This window comes from Palaemon carinicauda, chromosome 29 (genome assembly GCF_036898095.1).
Source record: "Palaemon carinicauda isolate YSFRI2023 chromosome 29, ASM3689809v2, whole genome shotgun sequence".
NCBI lineage: Eukaryota > Metazoa > Arthropoda > Malacostraca > Decapoda > Palaemonidae > Palaemon > Palaemon carinicauda.
The window spans coordinates 14,746,898-14,766,897 of NC_090753.1; positions in this window are offsets into that span (position 1 = coordinate 14,746,898).

The following is a 20,000-nucleotide window of genomic DNA, read 5'->3' on the forward strand; positions in this document are numbered from 1 at the left end:
ACTATTCAATCTAAGAAAAAAGTTATCTAAATTTTCATTTCCTGGCCACACACATATTATGTCGTCAATATATCGAAACCATTTTACATTGTTAGGTATGATGTTATTTAAGATTCTGCTTTCAAAAAATTCCATATATAGATTGCTTAATACTGGTGATAAAGGGTTGCCCATAGCCATACCAAATGTTTGTGCATAAAATCTCCCATTGAATTCAAATATACAATCTTTTATACATAGTTTAATTAATTCTATTAAAGTGTGTTTGGAGAATGGTAGATTCAATTGTCTATTATCTAAGGTTTCAGATAAAAATTCTAACATGTCATCAATAGGTACTTTAGTGAATAGTGAGACTACATCAAAACTGACAAGCCTACAGGTACTGTTAATCTGTACTTCATTCAGTTTGTTAATCAAGTCTACATTATTTTTTACATTTGAATATGAAATGGTGCCAACTAAAGGATGGAGGATATTGACAAGGCTAATTATTGGCCTAGCTGGATAATTTGGCTTATGGGTTTTAATAGTTCCATAAATATATGGCAATGTTGGTGATATTGTACAAACCCTTTTTTATCAGATCTTCATTCCCTTTTAGTAACTCTTTCACTTTTTTTTGTAATTACTATTCACAAACTCAATTGGATTTTTTCTTAATTCCATGTATGTGTTTTCATCACTCAAGAGGTTTTCCATTTTTTCTATATAATCATTTTTATTCAAGATTACCAGTGCTCCAGATTTATCGGCTTTTGTCAGTTTAATATTTCTATCTTGCTTCAATTCGGCAATTGCTCTCTTGAATCTTTTTCGGCAATTTGGAACCACTGGATTTTTCATATTGCTGTATATAATACCCTTAATCATATTTACTTCTTCTACAGAAATATCACTGAATTTTTCCAGGTTACACACTCCATTTGTAATTTTTACACTATTCACTGCACTTGATGACATCGAGAAATTTAAACCGTATCCCAAGGCACATTTCACATTTTTATCCAGAATTTTATTTGACAGATTAACCACACATTCTGGATTAACGTTTGCAGTCCACAGGCTACTTTCTATCAATGCATTTAGTTTCGTGTCATGCTTTTGTTTGAGTTTTCTATGCACTTTCTCGTTCATTTCTTCATAGCAAAAACCTCGAAGTGGGTTTTTTCCAATCCGTTGGTATTGAGGCTTCAAAATGTCTCCTTTTTCTTGTTAGGTCTTCAAACGCTCTTCGGTTTTTTAATTTTCATTGAATTTATATGCTTTTCTAATATACTTCTCTGTATATCACCAAATGGTTGATCTTCTATTTCCAATAGGGATTTCGTTATCATGCATTTCGGAATGACTTGTTCTTCCCAGCATTCACGAAGAAACCGCAGGTGTTCTTTAGTAGTATGGGCGCGTGTGAGGGCGTCTGTAAATTCTCTAATAATGTATACCAAGATAGGGAAAGTCTTACAGAAAGTCTGGAAGGAGTACGTGGTATCCATTTATGCGAAAAATCACAGGAAAACGTGATGCTCAGATGCAGAAGAACCACAGGGAAAATGAAAATACGAAATATACGCTGACTATATAAAATAATTGTACCCTTTAATGAATGGTAGCTTAGGTCTAAATATTAATTTCACAGCGACGTTAATTATTCACAATACATTCAATTCTACATTAGGTGGATAATGTTTTTTTATATAGCTTACAAATCTCTTTACATATAAAGGCGTCAAGTTTATACATTCCATGACCAATATTCAAGTTGTTTTCAAAGGTTTCTTTTATGAAACTGGACTCTATGATGTAGGCTTGTCAGTTTTGATGTAGTCTCACTATTCACTAAAGTACCTATTGATGACATGTTAGAATTTTTATCTGAAACCTTAGATAATAGACAATTGAATCTACCATTCTCCAAACACACTTTAATAGAATTAATTAAACTATGTATAAAAGATTGTAAATTTGAATTCAATGGGAGATTTTATGCACAAACATTTGGTATGGCTATGGGCAACCCTTTATCACCAGTATTAAGCAATCTATATATGGAATTTTTTGAAAGCAGAATCTTAAATAACATCATACCTAACAATGTAAAATGGTTTCGATATATTGACGACATAATATGTGTGTGGCCAGGAAATGAAAATTTAGATAACTTTTTTCTTAGATTGAATAGTTTGGTACCATCAATAAATTTCACTATGGAGCTGGAGAATAATTGTACCCTACCTTTTTTGGACTGTCGCATACATAGATGTAACAATAGTCTCAAGTTTAGTGTATATAGAAAGCCAACGAATATCTCGGCATATGTCCATTATTACTCAAACCAAGGCAACAAAGTTAAGAAATCTGTATTTTCTTCTATGTTTTTAAGAGCATTTCGAGTCTGCAGCCCTAAATATATTGACGACAAAATAAATGGGATTAGAGCAATAGGTAAAAAACTAAAGTATCCTGAAATTGTGTTAGATGATGCCCTAAGAACAGCAAAAAAAGACTTTTTTCGGTAATGATAACAGAAAAAACTACCACACACAAAATTTACTCGTACTACCGTATTGTAATTCTTTTAAAGAAATTCCCCAACTGTTAAAAAACTTCAATGTAAATGTAGCATTTAAGAGTAAAAATACAATAAAAACAGCATTAATAAAGAATTTTCCTGACATTACCAAGGGATGTGTATATCGTATTCCATGCAATGCTTGTGAAAAATACTATATTGGTCAAACTGGTAAAGCCCTAGAAAAGAGAATTGAACAACATAAGAAAAGTGTCAGGTATGCTCAAGATAATAATGCACTCTTTGCTCACGTTAGAGATAAAAATCACACCATTAATTGGTCAGGTGCAAAGAAATTGGTTCATTCAAATAACTTAGTGGAAAGAAACATCATAGAGTCCAGTTTCATAAAAGAAACCTTTGAAAACAACTTGAATATTGGTCATGGAATGTATAAACTCGACGCCTTTATATGTAAAGAGATTTGTAAGCTATATAAAAAAAAAACATTAACCACCTAATGTAGAATTGAATGTATTGTGAATAATTAACGTCGCTGTGAAATTAATATTTAGACCTAAGCTACCATTCATTAAAGGGTAAAATTATTTTATATAGTATGCATAAGTATATTGGCACTATATAGTGTTATGCTCGATATAAGTATTGATATATACATGATTATACGTTTATGATATTAATGTTGTAAGTATATAAATGTATATGTACATATGTATGTATGTGTATGTATGTATATATATATATATATATATATATATGTGTATGTATATGTATGTGTATGTATATGTATGTATTTATGTATGTGTATATGTGTATATGTATATGTATGTATATGTATATATGTATGTATATATATGTATATGTATGTGTATGTATGTATATATATGTATGTGTGTATATGTGTATATATGTATATGTATGTGTATGTGTATGTATATATATATGTATGTATATGTATGTTTTACTTATGTATTTATATAGATAAGGCTACCGTGTTCTCATATAAATAAACTGTACTGAAAAACAAGAATTTACCCGCCACTAGAAATGACCCTTTTCGGCAGGTGTGTAATGAGCTTGGGGACTCCACCCACTTAAACACCTGACCCAAGCACAGGTAGCGGGTAAGGGAGTGTCATTGTTCTTTAAATCTCTATATGTATGTTCGTACGTTTGCTTTCCCCTATAAAATGTAAAGAAGCCTCTCTCAATAAATCAGTCCTCTGAGGAAGTATCACGAAACTAGTCAGGACTGAAGCGTATATTTCGTATTTTCATTTTCACTGTGGTTCTTCTGCATATATATATATATATATATATATATATCCGGATTCTTCCTCCTTATGACCTACAGCAACTTTTTTTCTCTCTCTCTCTCTCTCTCTCTCTCTCTCTCTCTCTCTCTTTCCGTGGGTAATTGGGGTGCGAAACTTATGAATGTTCCCTTTTTTTCCTCTCCGCTTCCAAAAATCTTCAACATTTAAGATAGTAAATACTAAGGGAGATGAGAAAACAAAATTCTGTACTCTGGCCTCGATAAATTTTTCTAAGTGTAAAGAGTTTTCATGAAGTAGTTGGACTTTCGCCATTGACTGAATGTGGTCCCCTAATGTAGAAAATGGCTTTTGACTTTCCTACGAAAAAGTAAATCAGATAGGAAAATAGAGACATTAAAAGCATACAGTTTTTAGATTAATTTTACTCAATATAAGAAATTTTTCATACTTGATATTTAACAGAGAATTATCTATTGAGAATATAAACTAAATATTTATTCTATTAATCCATATTCTCACAATTCAAAAATAACTTTTTAAGAATGCTTTCAAATCAATCAAATTTAATACAAATAACCATTACCCAAATTGTTAACAATATACATTATTAAGAATACATGATTTCATTTGAACGATCATTAATAATAATAATAATAATAATAATAATAATAATAATAATAATAATAATAATAATAATAATAATAATAATAATTATAAAAATAATAATAATAATAATAATAATAATAATAATAATAATAATAATAATAATTAGATTGACATGATGCAAATGTTTTCTCAGACAAAAGTTTTAATGTTAGATCTTATATATTTACAATGAAAAAAAAATCATTATAACACAACTTCCTTTCATTCGTTTTTTAAATAGTGTCAATGGGATCAACTAACAAGTTCAGTATGGACGCATATGCTAAATTAGGACAAGTTGAGTTGGGAACACTCGAAATAATGTTCATAAAAATCAACATCTCTTATGCCTATTCACGCTAAGGGTCTCAGTTAGATTTCGTCAGTCGTCTCTATATTTAGCTTTTAAATCAATACTTCTTCATTCATCATCTTCTACATCACACTTTATAATGCTCATACACGTTTGCCTGGGTTTTCTAACAATTCTAGTGCCTTGTGGAGCCTAGTTGAAATTTTGGTGAACTAATTTCTCTTGGGGAGTGCGAAGAGCATGGCCAAACAAACTTCATTTACACCACACCATGATCTCATTCACATATGGCATTCGAGTAATCTATCTTATAGTTTCATTTATAATCCTAGCCTGCTATTTAACTTTCAATATTATTCTGAGGGCTTTGTTTTCAAATCTACAAAATGTCCATACAGTAATACCGTTCTCCTTAAAATTATATATAGCCTGATACGTATATGTAATTTCAGGCCATCACCTGATTTTCTGTTTTCACTCTTGCATTAAAGTCGAATTTTAAAGGTCTTGTAATAGAGATCATAGTTCCTAGATATTAGAATGATTCCACATCAATAATACTGTCTCCTTCCAATGATAACTCATCTTCTATTCCATATTCTATTCTCATCATACTTATCTTGATCCCAACCTCCTATGAAATTTCATGCAAACTGGTTAGCAAGCTTTGCAAGTCCTGTGGTGTTCTGCTTGTAAAAAACAATGTCATCGGCCTATTCTATGTCAGCTGATTTCCTGTTACCTATCCAGTACAATCCCTCTCCACCATCCTTAACTGTTTAATAAAATAAAAAGAATCAACGAGGAGGATAAACAGCATAGGTGATAACATATTCCTTTGTTGTAACCCCCTGTTCACTGGAAATTCACTTGATAAGACTCCATTTACATTAAATTTGCACTTGCTATGCTCATAAATATTACACAATTTAGAGGAACTCCACGATAACACAAAATTTTCCACAAAAATTTGCCGGTGCACACTATCAAAGGCCTTTTGATAGTCCACAAATGCCATCAAAAGTGTTTTCTTATATTCTACATATTGCTGTACAACATATCTTGAAAATAGAAATTTGGTAATTACAACTTCTACCATTTCTAAATCCTATTTGTTCAACCCTCAGCTTTTCACCAATCTTTCTCTTTAGTCTCTTAATCATAAGTAAACTATATGTTTTCATGACAAGTGTTTTGCATCTGAAATTTCTGCAATCAGTCACATTTCTTTTTTTTGTTCTTTTTTTGAGGGGGGTGGGGGGCATTTTCACCAACACTCCTAGATCCCATTCATCAAGTTTTACCTCTTCACGCCACTTTCTCGAAAATAAAATTATAAGTATACTGGGGGTCACTTCATTTACGGCCAATATCATCTCAGCAGTTATTCTATCGTATCTAAGGCTGTCCATCGCTTGAGTTTTTTAATGATAGTTTCGACTGGTAACTGACTGAATTCATTCATGGGCACAAGAAGGTCTTCCTTTGCTTCAGGGTCATCAATCAAATTATTCCCTTCCTATCCTATATTCCTGATCTCACTAGTTTTCTCTCCAACCTTGCCTTTTTATAGTTATAACAAACCAATTTTTCTTTTTTTATCAATAATAATAAACTACTTAGTATACTCTACATTGTTAGGACCAATAATTTATCTCAGATTTGGCTGGGGTTGACTCAATTAACAAAAACCTAGTTAACAGGTGTAAAAGTCACTCATTAATGGCAGAGAAAAGAGATAGTAACAGTTCTCTAGCAGTATAATATCTTAGACACTCACCATATGTACATATGAACAGAACCTAAACCCCTTCTCCGCCCAAGCTAGAACCAATGAAGGCCTGGCAATGGGTGCTGATGACTAAGCAGTTAGACATATAGGCGCTCCCAAAACCACCTTCCGGGCTCACAAGGATAGTGAAGTGGCAGTTACTACTAGAAGCTGTCGAGTTTGAGTGGTACTTAATCTTCCGTCTAGAAGAACGCCAGTCAGGGACGGTTCCTATAGACCACCACAAACTCTTTACAGACAACCACACTGGAATAAAGAGCCCTTTATTATTCATGATAAATGCCTTCATAAGATTTATTAATTAAGAAATATTTTTTTTTATTTTATGGCAAAATGTATGAGTTCAAGCATGCACGGAGGCAACAAACTGCTGTGCGTTTAAAGGATATGAAAAACCCTAGCTGGCAAAGCTTTGATTGCATGGTGAATTAATTTATGGAGAAACAAGAATGTACTTGATTAAGAAAAGATGAATCTGTGGTGGTTAACGTCTGGATGTCAATCAATTCAGCGACACCGTTGAACGAGCCACTACTTGTAAATAGGTATGAGAACAGGCAGCAGTCAATTTAATGTGGACAGTAAAATTATGTATATTATACCTGTTACAAAAAAAGTTGTGTATTGAGAGAGAGAGAGAGAGAGAGAGAGAGAGAGAGAGAGAGAGAGAGAGAGAGAGAGAGAGAGAGAGAGAGAGAGAGAGAACAGTTCGTGTGAATACGAGAAGTAGTTCAGGAGATGCGGCGTGAAGTTAGAAGTGCGTAAGTGGGTTTACCGAGTAATTGAATACGGAGGGAAAATTGAAGGGTAGATAATGGAAAAGCTGGAAACCTGTCCCTTGTTTTAGGAACTTAGAAAAATGATATGTGGATGTATTGGAACTGAAGGCAATATAATGAAAAAAAAAAATAACAGTAAGGACTAATTACCATGAAATTATATTTCTAGATAAACAATAATACCGGATTAACTGAAAACAGACCAGGAGTTGGATTTAACTTTTGACTTTTGGTACAGGAGATTAAAAATAATTCAACAATATTCCTTTAGCTATAGTTATTGACCTAGATTATTTTAATCGCCTCTAACCAACCAATTCTATGACTAAATCATTACCAGTGGAAGGCCATGGTATTATTGAGAGAACCCCTACAGACGGTCACTTTATGATGCTTTTTTCTGACTGAAATACCTTTGGATGTTTGGCTGGTATAGAACAAGTTACGATCTGGACAAGGAATGCTATATACTATATTATTATCCTATCCATAAGTATTCTTAATCAACATAATTCTTCAAAGTACAATTACATTTAAACACTGCCATAACATCTAGTTTTATTCAAAAGGGATATAGCATCTAAAAACAGTCATGAAATATCAAACAAAGTATATTATGAATTGTTTCCTTTTTCTCTAACTGGACACTATAAACATTTTTATTAGTTTTATTCATAGTTTTCTAGAAAATATTTGGGATAGCTAAAATTAGTAGCACTCTTTTCAAATTTAGTTAACTCATCCTCTATGTACTCCACTCCCGACTTAGAGAGAAATTACCGGTTTTGAGTATAAACTCTGGTCTGATAGGTTCTCTGAAACATGATGCTACCACCGAGGAACCAAATCAGTATTTTTCTGGCCAAATACCCTTAAATATACGGAAAAAAATGTATGGACAAAATGTATACATACAGAGTGGGGATACCTTACATGGTTAAAGGGTTTGTGTATCGCCTTGATCAGAAAATCTGTATTAGTAAGGGTCAATTATTCTAGGTGGATTTGTTTTGAGAAATCCAGATAAAATCAAACACCATCACCAATCAGCATTGACCAGCGTCGTGATAAAACTAGCCAAACCCTGACTTGTATAAGGAATTGTCTGAGACCTTTGTCCTGAAGTGGACTATCAACAACTGCATTTAATGTTGTTTTTTTTTATATTCAGACTACCATGGATTGCTGTAGTATATGAAATGTAAATAAAGCAGTTAAAAAAAAATAAGATCAATTTCCTTCAACAACCCCTGTATAATTATTAGGAACTCACCAGTTTTTCAAAATCTTCACATTTTCTCCAAGTTTAAGAGGCACATCTCTCGTTACTATAGGTAATGAAGACAATACACACAAACATAATTCATTTCTCTATTTGATAAGGTGAAAGTTTTCCCCTAGTTTTTGCCTCTAGAAAATGAAATGTTTTCTTTCACAACAATAATTTTTCTAAAATAGAAATAAGAATTCTGTCCATTAGTGACATCGACGTACGTACAATGAGAATACATTTACAAAGATATCGTATTTATACAGGAAACAGGATCCCACAGTTATCAGTTTTCTAAATGTAAATTTGTCTTATTTTTTTTTTTTCTTGAAACCTTTATATTCAACCAAGGATGAGATTCTGAGCCCCCAGAAGTTTAATGTTTGGCTAATGAAGTGTTTTTAAGAAATATTCTCTGCCATATGACTTCTGTTTCATGGGCCCATTGTCAGGCGAAGAGGTACGTTGTGGAGGCAAAACTAATATTGTTTTGCATTAGTAAAACCATCGCCAGGATTCGGTTATGACATATTATTACTATTACCTCTGTCAAGGAGGTAATATTTTCGAGTCGGTTTGATTGATTTATTTGATTAATTAATTAATTTATTTATTTATTTATTTATTCGTTTATTTGTTTGTGTGTCTGTGTGTCTGTGAACAGGATTCCTTAAAAACTATTCAACTGATTTTCACTAAATTTTCACCCCAGAAAGATGTTAGGTCATTAATAACCCTATTGAATTTTGGAGATGATCCAGATTCGGATCCGGATTTTATATTTGGATTTACGTCAAATCAAATAGACAGATTTTGACGAATTTTCCACCACGAATGGATCTTAGGACAAGGACGATTCCATTAACTTTTGGAGAGGATCTGATACCGAATTCAGATTCTGAATCCGAATTTGCATTTTTCACAATTTCAAAGATGATGTCAAAACAAATTGACACACGGATTTTCACTAAGATTTAACAATGAATAGATATTAGGCATAAGAAGAAACCATGAAATTTCGGAGGTGATATGGATGAAGATCACGATTCCTGACCAACATTGCACTTTTCACCATCTACTGTACAGTCAGCATATGAAAAGTGGGAGGCGATGTTAGTAAACTTTTCTTAAATGTTGTCAATATTCAATGGCAGAGGTCTGAAATATCTGATTGCTCTAGTTTAAATTTTATTAGCGATCAGTTTGGGGATTTTTTTTTCTTGGTAGCCTACATTCGAAATTGTTTACAAGAACTTAAACTCTATAAGCTAGGTTGACACCTACGCACTTTATTGTTCTGACGTGTTGTGACGTGGGCTCGTGCCACCTCGTAATAGGGGGCACAACACCTCGTAGCAGCTCGTGACAAGACCTCCCAAGAAAATTGTAAAATATCATTAAGTCCTCAGGTTTTTCAAACAGGTTTAAATTTTGTTACGATTTTGTGTGACGTGATAACCTCGCGCCTCCTCGTAAGATTGGTTTTGCGATGTCGTACTAACACCTCGTAGGATGTTACCCGTGTTCATGCAATTTCATGCCACCTGGCGCCAGCCAAGACGCCTTGCGACTTTTTGTGAGGTGTTGTAACCCTTTCTGGCAAGCAGCTGCACACAGCCAATGATGTCTGGCGAGCAAGTAGAAAATTTTCCCAGGTGAGTCGCGTTCTAAACGCTGACTGGTTTGAGCCTTGGCGAGGCTAAATACCGAGCGCTGGGTGGTTGATACCAAAGTAAGGGTGGCATATGAGGTGACGCAAGGCCCAGCGTCAATCAGTCATAGTCCAACACATGCAGAAATACTACTACTATCTCTACACACCTCGCCAAACCACCAAGTAGTCCAAGGAGCCCCAGCAGCCCCAGCCCTAGCCGAGGGAACTAGAGATGGAGTCTGCTGATGATCCTGTTGTAGAGAAAGAATTTATAAAAGGACCTAGAGGACTGCAACACTCTTAAAAAAGATGCGGTGTTGTCACAGCAAGAGGGGAATACTGGATTACCCCTTCATAGATGCCTAAATTGTTGAATTTGTTAAGCACAATCCACCTCTCTACAACAAACGGGATAAGCAGTGGTGCAGTCCCAGACTGAAGGAGACCCTGTGGACTGAGCTTGCAGCAACCTTTCCCGACTGTACTTTCCTGCAAGTGAGGAAGTGGTCGAAAAGACAAGGACAGATTTTGGGAAAATAGAGAAGAAAGTGAGTAAGAATGGTGTACCAGCAAAGAGGAGGACACCACGAGAGGAAAGAGTCACGACCACCTGGGAGTTTCTCGGGGGACACATAGCCCACGAGAACACACTATCAAGCAACAGGCTCTCTCCTACATCGCAAACAGCCAATTCAGACATAAATGTCCACGATTCGTCAAGTGAGATATCTGGTTTGTCTGCTGCATCAATCATCAGGAGAAGGAACCTGAAGAAGACGAGCCAACCAGCAGAGACAGCAGTCTCCACCACAACAGATAAACAGACAGTATCCGGATATGCCATCAGGGAGTTCCTGCAGAAGGCCAATATGCTGACACTGAAGAAGGAGGTTGAAATACAGAGGCCAAAATCCAGGACTTCTCAACGTAACTGTGTTTACGACTGAGAAGAGTGTCCCTCGTGAACTTCAAGCTTTTGTTCAGGAAGATGCTGGAGATGGTCTCAGCCCTAGAAGAACCGCATGAAGGGGGACATCTTCTATCAGAAATCCCGATCAAATCCCAACTACTCTGATGGGGACATCATAACCGTAACTCATACAGTGGCAACAACAACCCGAGAGATTCTAGGCAGTAGGGTGGCCCCTATTACAATGAAGGCAACATTCCAGCAACAACCCTACCAGCCAATACAGTTCTAGCAACAGCAGTTCGTGCAATAACCATAACAGCAACAACAAGCAAAATTTTACATCCCACAGCAACAGCCAGACCCACCACATCAAAACTTGCAACAACTCCCACCACAGCATTAAGTTTAGACGCCACGTGTTGCAACGCCATGATATAACTTCCCATCTCCAGCAGCTGCCTGCACTACCTCGCCAAATACTCCCGATTCCTGATTTTCTGCTGCCGTGGATATGTTGTCCTCGCAGCAATTTCCAAGCATCTCGACCCCCAACATTGTATTTGCTGCCAGGGCTCTAACGGTCACATCCCCCAGCCTCTCACCACAAAGAATATGTCGAGGGAAAAGAGCGACCATGATGATAAAAATGTCTAAAATGCATATTGTAAATAGAAAGTATGTGGGTTATTTATAAATAACAATATTTTCGTACAAACACAATATTTTATAATAACATGTATATCTATTTAAATTATAGATATTTTTATGTAAATGATGAAGAAACTATATCCTGAAAAGACCTGAAATTTGAAAATAAAATGAGGAGGAGAAACCTTAAAAAACATGAAATTTACTCACCAAACCTATCTTGCAAATCCAATAAAAATCAGCATATAGAAATATACAATGAAAATCAATTCAAATGTGCAATGAAAAGCACATTTCAATTTTTTAAGGATTACATGAAGAAATATCAAACATATATAAAGAAATCTTAGTATGAAATGACAAATGAAAAAATTGAAAACACTGAATATGATAAAAAAAAAATTCTTGTTAAGTCAGTGAAAAGTAGTAAATTTAAATAAACAAAGAATGGCAAACTATAGATTTACATTTGAAAAATAAAAAAGTTGGAATATACAATGAAAATCACTATGTAGAAATGTATAATCAATAGCATGAAGTTTTATGAAATAAGGAATGTTTAATAAATAACATTACCAAACATATAAAAAGGAATCTTAGTTTAAAATGAAACATTAAAAAAAAAATATATTTAAAAAATCTAAAAAGTAAATAATGAAATGAACAAAGACAAGCAAATACTTTATATATACAATTAATATCGCAACGTTGAAATATACATTCCATTAAAAATGTCCTGTCGTCTCCGGTCTTCCACTGTCACCTCCATTATCAATAGAATCCAGAATTTTAGGTTTTGAAGAGTTTGGTTGTCAGAGGGGGGGGGGATATGGATTTGGGGGAGGGATCCGAGCATGGGGAGGGCGACGGGCGGGGAAAGTAATACTTGTTAGAGTTGTAACGTATGTGATGGCAGGGGATGCAAAAAACATTATGTATGAACGGAAATTCAATATAATTTCATACGATCCTATTTGTATTATTATTATCATTCCTATCTTATGATTATATGGTATTTTTTGGTGTGTAATATGCTATACCATTTTTGCGAACAACTTGTTGACATAAATGACCAATATTTAGTTAGACGATGTATTTTGTCCTTACTGAAAATCTCTCAATTCAAAGATATGAATCTCTCTCTCTCTCTCTCTCTCTCTCTCTCTCTCTCTCTCTCTCTCTCTCTCTCTCTCTCTCTGTATATATATATATATATATATATATATATATATATATATATATATATATATATATATATATATATATATATATATATATATATATATATATATATATATATATTTATATATATATGATAAATTTTGCACATTTTTACGTGTTTTTCATATTCAAATAAGCCATATATGGCTTATTTGGATATATATATATACATATATATATATATATATATATATATATATATATATATATATATATATATATATATATATATATGCGTGTGTGTTTGGAAAGAGAGTTCTTCTAAAGGAGGCCGTAAAGTGTGGGGTAGGGTGGCATCAAGGCCAATATATAGAGGTCGGCCTGACAGAACTGCCATCTTCCCGCCACTGGCTGACTGTGACGTCACTCCGGCTCCAACTGGTGATTCTCTGTTAGGCCGTGGCTTTGTATATTAAGGCATTATTGTTATTTCCTTTGAATTATTCTTCCTTTTGACTACTTAATTTGATACTTCCGTTATCAGAAAATTCTGAGAATGCCTAAACAATTTTATCGATAAAATAATATTACTGTAGACAGTACAGTAGTGTGAATTCATCAGTGAGAATTGAAGGAAACTCGGTTGTAGTTGTAACTTTTATTAATGAAAATAATATGTACACACTTGAATATAATCATAAATAAAAACTATTTACACATATCTAAATTTTTAACTTTAAATATAAAAATTCATTGCTTGAACATCCTGAAATGTAAAAACTATTTAAACATATCTAAATATTTAACTTTTATTTTTTTTCTGGCATCTCCCCGATCATTTTCAATTTTTGTCTTTCTTTTCTTAATTTTGATAGCATTATTTAAGTACCTTAGTCTAAAATATACAGATATCTTTGCAAAAAAATCAATAATGTCGTCTGGGACCTTTACTCCTGATCGTTGCATTTCAGCAACAAGAGATTTTTTGAACGATTTCCCTTCTAAAAGTGATGAACCGTGGATTGTGTTGAAAACTTCTCGTAGCACAATTAATTGAGAATAAAATTCATCTGATGGCATGTACAATTCACCTCTGTTTACTATCCCAATCCACGATTCATTTGAATTTTTACACTCTTTCATCTGTCTTCCTAATTGTGGATATTTTGTAGAAAACTTTTTTACAATATAACCACCTATATATTTAAGAGCTTCATCTTCAATTACAGTGGCAGCCGTTTTTTTCGTTTTCTTTATCTAGAATTTGATTGTTTATATCTTCTGAGGGGCATTCAGAATCTAAATCTTTGAACAATGAGCTGGTCAAGTACAGTTCTAATGCTAATTCTCTATCATCACTGTATTTGGAATTGCATGCAGATTCATTTATCAACATATCATAATTGTTGCCCTTTGCAATGATGTTCGTTTTTTCACTAATTATTTTTACATCTTTCCCCAGAATCAATGACCTCAGTCTAAACTTGAATTCAACAGCATTGGGGTGATCGTATGTGCCCTTCATTTGCCTTATGCAACCAAACAGATGTTCTACACAGTCTTGATTCAGCTTTTGAGTCATGATATAATCTACATTAAAAACATCTTTAACCATATTAGAAAGACCAATAACAGATTTACTTGAAAGAATTATGCCCTTCTGAAATTTGTATAGACACCTTATTTTTTGAGATTTTACTTTTAAAGAAGTCATTACCATTATAACCTTTTCCAAAGTATTTATTTGAAGATCTTTATTGATCCCAAAGCCATTTCTCGCTGGTATATCGCCATATATGTTGCTTGAATTCATTATATCAAACTAGTCGTTGATCAGTGAGAGAAAATCAGAGGTAGCTTGCCAGTTATTGGAGTTGAACAGACCTCTACTTCCCAAATACCTTAAAGCACTAGCACAAGATGAGGATAATAATTGCACAGCATACTTGACACGCTGCCTGTGCTGTCCATTAATAGATAAATGAAGTTCATTAATTTTATAAGCCAGTCCATATTCTGTATTAGATTTTGACAACATTTCACGGATACTTGTGTCATTAATTAAATCACTGCCTACATAAAAGCCTGAATCAATGAAGTTATTTCTGACTAATTTGATCAAGTGGGGAACGTCGGCAAAAACATATATCTCCCTGTCAGCACATGTGTTCTTGAATGAAATCCTATTGACAAGAGGATCAATGCCAAATTCTTTCAAATTCAAAGTTAAAATAAATAGGTTGTTTCCACTTCCCTACAAGACCTTGTAGCATAAAAACCAAGACACTGTTGTGCGGCTTATACAATACATCCATACCCTTATCATAGCACCATTCATTACTAATCCACATTTCATCCAAACTTAATACCGCTATTTTTTCATTTACTGTAAAAGTTTCAGCTTTAGCACGTAATAATGTCAAAACACTTGTCAAAATCCCAGGCTCGCACAAGAATCTACTCGCTCTTTCTTTTAATGTAGTTTCACAAGGCAATGGAAACCCCTTCTTAAGTCTCAGATACTTGTAACATTTGGAACTTATGCTTCTTAGAGTTAAAGCAGATGCAATGTCTTCACTGCACCATTCACTTACCCTTTTCTTTGTTATAATTGCTTTTATTTGAGTTTTACTAAATAATGGCTCTAGAATATTTTCTGTTCTTTTAATCACTACGTTTCTAATAATTTGCATAACATTTTCATTTAAAACACTTATGTATTCCTTTAATCTTGCATTTTCTTCCTTAACCTGTTTCAACTGTTCCCTTAATTGTTGTACTTCATTTTTTTGCTCTTCATTATTATCATTTTCTATCACACATGGTTCATCTAAGTTTCCATTTTCTCCTATAGTGATTTCAATGGCACCATCTTGCTCTGCATTACACATTTCCTCCTCTTTACTGAATACCTCTTGCAATGTTTGTCTCTGAATATGTTTCTTTGACCTCTCTTCTCTAGCTATTGATGATTCCATCTGTGTTCTCTCTGGAACAAAATCAAATAAAGAGAGGATAAGATTTACCTTTTGACGAAATATATAACAAGGCAGAACACACAAACCCACATGCATGTATGATGTAATTCGTTCTCAAATTTTCAATTATATCGCCAAGGTAATCTGGGAGAATAGGCTAATTTGTTTTGAAAAATAACTGAAATCCTGTATAGAATGAACTCTTTCAATATGAGAAAATAACATGAATTTTGGAGGCAATGCAATTTTTTAGGTGGGATTTCAGTTACCTTCATTACATGAAATTAACTCACCTTTTGGTATATGTACAGATGGGACAGCGGTTTTCTTCAATAACCTCATATTTTTAGGGCTCTCAATATTCAGCAACCTTGATTTCATATCATCAATGTAGTCCTCTGGTGTGAAATGAGCTGAACACACCACTGCATGTTTTGGATTGATTTCATCAGACCGGCAACACACGTGTATCCACTTATCACAGAAAATTTTGTCTCTAGGAAACGTAAAATACTTAATACTATTGCCTTTTGTTTTTCTCTTGGTATTCAGACATCCATAAACAGAACAGTTATTTGGCATTGTCGGTTAAGTGACTGCTTCCGTTGTAAATAGAGACAATATAGCTTTGGTTGTAACAAGGTAACTGACCGCTACGAAAGGTTTTGTATGACTAGGCAGGGTCAATTGTGACGAAGGCCTTGATTGTGGCGAGCTTGACGAGTCCTGAAGGGTGAGTCATGGATAATCCCCTGTCCGACCGACCTCTATATATTGGCCTTGGGCGGCATAGGCTTTCCTACGGGCCAACCAAGGGAAAGGCCCGTGCCAACAACAAGTGTTGGCTTTAATACCCCAACAACAACAACAACATAGGCTTTTAGAGCTTCCACGAGGAAGGAGGCCTGTTATTTGAAAGTAATTCAACATCTATTCATCGATATCATAATATCTTTAGTAATGATTCCAAATTATAATTCCGTTGTATAAACCCAATTTGTTGTATTATTCGATGTAACCTTCTAACAGAAAAGTTATTGGCTAAAATAATGATCTTTAGTATCGTTTGCAAATTATGTCCAGGGTGAAAAAAACTAACTTATACACAATTCACGAGCCAATAATAATTAATTTTCTGAAGATAGCATATTTAAAATTGGTAGGTAAAGGTTCAGCATATATGATCAAGTATTTCAGGGAACACGTGTGTTTGTGTGGGCAGTCCATCATCAAACAGCAATTACAAATTATCTTCATATTACTCTATATCCTCCCATAGCTTACATTACGAAAAGTTAGGTTAGATGACATGTCGCCAGACCTCGTGTACTCACGTTGGGACGTGGGCACTTTTTTTAGTGTTTTCACTTACGAGATGGCAAAACCCAATGTTGTAACACGTCGCAGCCAAAAGTGCGTAGGTGTTAACCTACCCGTATATATATATATATATATATATATATATATATATATATATATATATATATATATATATATATATATATATATATATATATGTGTGTGTGTGTGTGTGTGTGTGTCTGTATATATATATATATATATATATATATATATATATATATATATATATATATACAACAACAATTACACACATGACTTTATTCATGTCAGTGGATTGGCAAGTGTTGATCACCACGCTGGCCACTGCGAATTGGTGATGGTGTGAGACTTTTGTCTGGTCGGTCACCTCAAACTAACCTTGTATGGGTAGCTCTCACTAGTACAGCTTTGCTGATTATGGTGATACATAAACCTTTTCACCACGGTATGGTATCCCCACTCAGAAGTGGAAAATAGGAAAATAATTTATATCAAAGAGAGCCTTTTTCACTGTTGTCCAAATTCTTTAGTAAATCTCTAGGAGAAACTAATTTAATTGCAAAATAGAAAATTATTATTTTACTGAAAGGAAGAAACGGGAAATCTAAGCATAAATCCTGGAAGTTTAGGGCATTTAAGCAAAATCTCCTTCCTAAGAATCCTAATCTTATTACGTAAGGGAAATGTGTTTGCAGGTTTGTGTTAAATTGTTTTTTTTTTTCACATTTTTCTCTTGTATTCTCGGATAAAAGGAAATAATAGATACCTACATTTTCATGATGGATCGTAGTATTTACTAAAAACCCCGGAAGCCTTTTGGCTGTTTTACCAGATGCTACAAGATTACAAAAGCTCAGAGAAAGACAAAGACTTTTTAAGCCTCCTCTTCTTTACATTTCGTTGAATACCTTGTTTTTTCAATGTACTCTTTTATCAGATATCTTTCTGCCTTTGGTAAAAAACAATTAACGGGCGTAAGCTTCTCTCACTCTCTCTCTCTCTCTCTCTCTCTCTCTCTCTCTCTCTCTCTCTCTCTCTCTCTCTGAGTCAATTATCACCCAAGCAAGTATTTATGTCTTTATCTCTGAGTTTCATACACAAACAGATCCACCACTTCAAAATCAATATTTCCTACTGCATTTCTCTTATGTCACTCCTTACCACAAATCATGGGTGATCCTCACCCATGCCTTCACTTCCTCTCCTCCCCCCCTCCCCTATTGCTCGGCCAACTCCTCCTCTCCCACGTTTTTCCATCCCCGTAACATCCCTTCAAGCTAAGGTACTCCAGTCTCTCCTCTTCTGCATCAGACCCGAAACACAGGAAAGGTTTCATGACTGGAACTGCGGTAAGAAACAAAGACTATTTAGACCCCTTGAGGTCGTCTTTCTGATCCAGATGGAATTTTTGTTTGGACGAACGGCAAATTTTTTGGTTGAGTTCTTTGTCTGTGTTTGTTTTAATGTTAGTAACTTAAAAAAAAAAAATACTAAACCAATTTACTTGAAAGTTTCAGAAAAAAAAATCCATGGTACACAGTAAATCCCATTAAAATTTGGACCTCGTAGTGCATGGTCAAGGTCAGAGTTACCTAAAAGGGAAAAATACATTTTTTAATATAACCAAAACCATTTTTTTTTTGGTGCCCAAAAAAATATAACTGTATAAAAGTAGTGAAGATTCATAGTTTTTAAGATTAGTAGGTCCAAAGTTCAAGAACATCGAATTTTCGAGATCACAGTGACTTTGACATCCTGTGGCCTTGCCATCGCTTGTTTAAATTACCTATATATCTAACGTTAATTTTTCCTGTACATTGTGGTTAGACTTCATGTAATTTTCCTTTCTGAGTGGGGGCATCTTGACGTGGTGAAATGGTTTACATAGTACCATGACCAGCAAAACTGTACTAGTCATTGCCACCCATATTAGGTTGCTTTGCTGTGAGCGATGAGACTAAATTTTCCTACCGTCACTAATCCGCAATGGCCAGCGTTGGGATGATATGACCAAGTCCCAGACATGATTGGGGACACGTCTCAGACCTTTCCCCTTCCATGTACTAGAACCGGCTGCATTTGTTGTTGTTGTTATCGTAATTTATCATGTAACTGAAATTGTGTTTATTTACTTGCTATTTAATAATGGTTTATGCAACACTCCAAATTTTAAATAAACATATGGAAGTAATTTAGCTTTATTAATTTGATCAAGTATTTTTCTCTATAATTTTTACCGTAGTGCCACTTAATTGATAATTACTTCCCATTTCTATATGCTAAAACCGATGTTCTTTATAAGCGTTCCTTTTAAAGGTATTAAAATGCATATGATTAGTCAGAAAACATAAATAATCATTATATCAAGAAATCAACGAAAAAAAAAGAAAAACAGATGCAGATCAAATTGAAATATCTTCAGTTTTCCTTTGAAATATTGTGAATATCGAAAAATAAATACAGTAATGAGCGTCTTTCTGAAATGCTCAATTGAACTTATTCGTCAAAAAAGCGATTAAATTCTGTGTTTTTATTTCCTAGTCTCCTTTCTCTGCTCGGGAAACAACGGATAGCGATTAGCCAGGGAAGCGGAAGTATAAAAATTAGTAACCATTTTGAATCGTCGTGAAATCGTCAACATAGCTCTCTCTCTCTCTCTCTCTCTCTCTCTCTCTCTCTCTCTCTCTCTCTCTCTC